The sequence below is a fragment of the Pundamilia nyererei genome, unplaced genomic scaffold, assembly GCF_000239375.1.
Source record: "Pundamilia nyererei isolate P.nyererei 1_Seehausen unplaced genomic scaffold, PunNye1.0 scaffold00189, whole genome shotgun sequence".
NCBI classification, from domain to species: Eukaryota; Metazoa; Chordata; class Actinopteri; order Cichliformes; family Cichlidae; genus Pundamilia; species Pundamilia nyererei.
The window spans coordinates 40356-41665 of record NW_005187590.1 but is presented as its reverse complement, the minus strand read 5'-3'; the positions used below and the strand labels follow the sequence as shown (position 1 = coordinate 41665).

General features: G+C 44.0%; 1 protein-coding gene across 1 annotated transcript in view; it reads right to left on the bottom strand.

The window, feature by feature from the left end:
• The window catches only part of LOC102208651 (glycine receptor subunit beta-like), an 81229-nt gene that overhangs the window by 45160 nt on the left and 34759 nt on the right, over positions 1 to 1310 (bottom strand). The window lies entirely within an intron of this gene.

The following is a 1310-nucleotide window of genomic DNA, read 5'->3' as shown; positions in this document are numbered from 1 at the left end:
TTTATCCTGTTTTCCTTCTCTCACCCCAACCGGTTGCAGCAGATGGCCCCGCCCCTCCCTGAGCCTGGTTCGGCCTTCTAATCTTCAGTTGTTTCCAATCTAAAGCCACAGCATTTCCTCAGTGGGTGAGGCTTGTAGTGGATGGGACAATATTTATCTGGTTCATCGTTAGCTGTTACCTTCTGATCTGCATCCGACTAGACATTAGTCTTTTGCATCGACACTGGTTTCCTGAATTTTACAGGCTTTAAGAAAAGCCTCTCTAGCTTGGGAAAATAGTTGCTTTGATGTACAAAGCTGGGATCATTCCTTGTCAAGACAAGGAATGATCCCAACTGCCACCAGGCAGAAACTGCCTGGTGGCAGATAAACTGAGTAAGGAAAGAGACGGGATGATAAGATATATGATACTCTTCCTTATACTTTGATCCTTGAGAAATCCATTTGTCCTGCAAGTTGCATGGCGGCTTCTGCACAATGGGGCTAATGCTGCAAGCAAGTCCAACTCTTAACTGGTGGTAAGGTTTAAATCCTTTATTGTGGTAAGGAAAGATGACGTTCATGATCTGTAGGTTTCTGGACAGTCATCAAATTGTGATAATTGTGACCGACCAGTTCTCTATGTGCCAAAGTTTTTGCCATGTCCATCACAGCTGCACTGGATGCATACTCTTCGTCAGGGGACTAGCTGCATATTGGTTTTCATTTGTTCATGGTGCAGTCAAAGCACTTAACATTCACAAGAGCACTTTCTTCCTCACTGATCTTCTTCTATGATTAAAGTGCTTATGCATATTCATACTCTGATGGATGCATCAGAGAGCAGCTTTGGTTAATATCTTGCAATATTTGGCATGCAGACTTGGGGGAGCCAGGGATCGATCCACCAAACTTTTGATTCCAAACCTTCCAGTAAATGACCTGCTCTGCCTCCTGAGCTACAGCAGCCTGCGGCCTTTAATGTGTCTACCTGGGATATGCAGCTGCTGCCTACTTTTCAAAATGCAGGGCATCTAAATTAGCCTCCAATCTTGCTTTGGAAACCTTGATGGCATTTTCCCTTTCTACAAATGTTTCACATGCTCTTGCAGCTTCTGCCAATGCTCTTGCTCATGCCGCTTCAACACCCCCAGATGATTTTGATGAGCATTTAGAACCAGAATGTTTAGAGCTGATGCCTTATCTTTAATGCTCAGTGATTTCTTCAGTGAAGGGCTTCTCCAGCATGTCTTGTCCATGTTTACTGTTCACTTCAAAAAACTGCGATGTACAGGGTGGGCCATTTATATGGATACACCGTAATAACATGG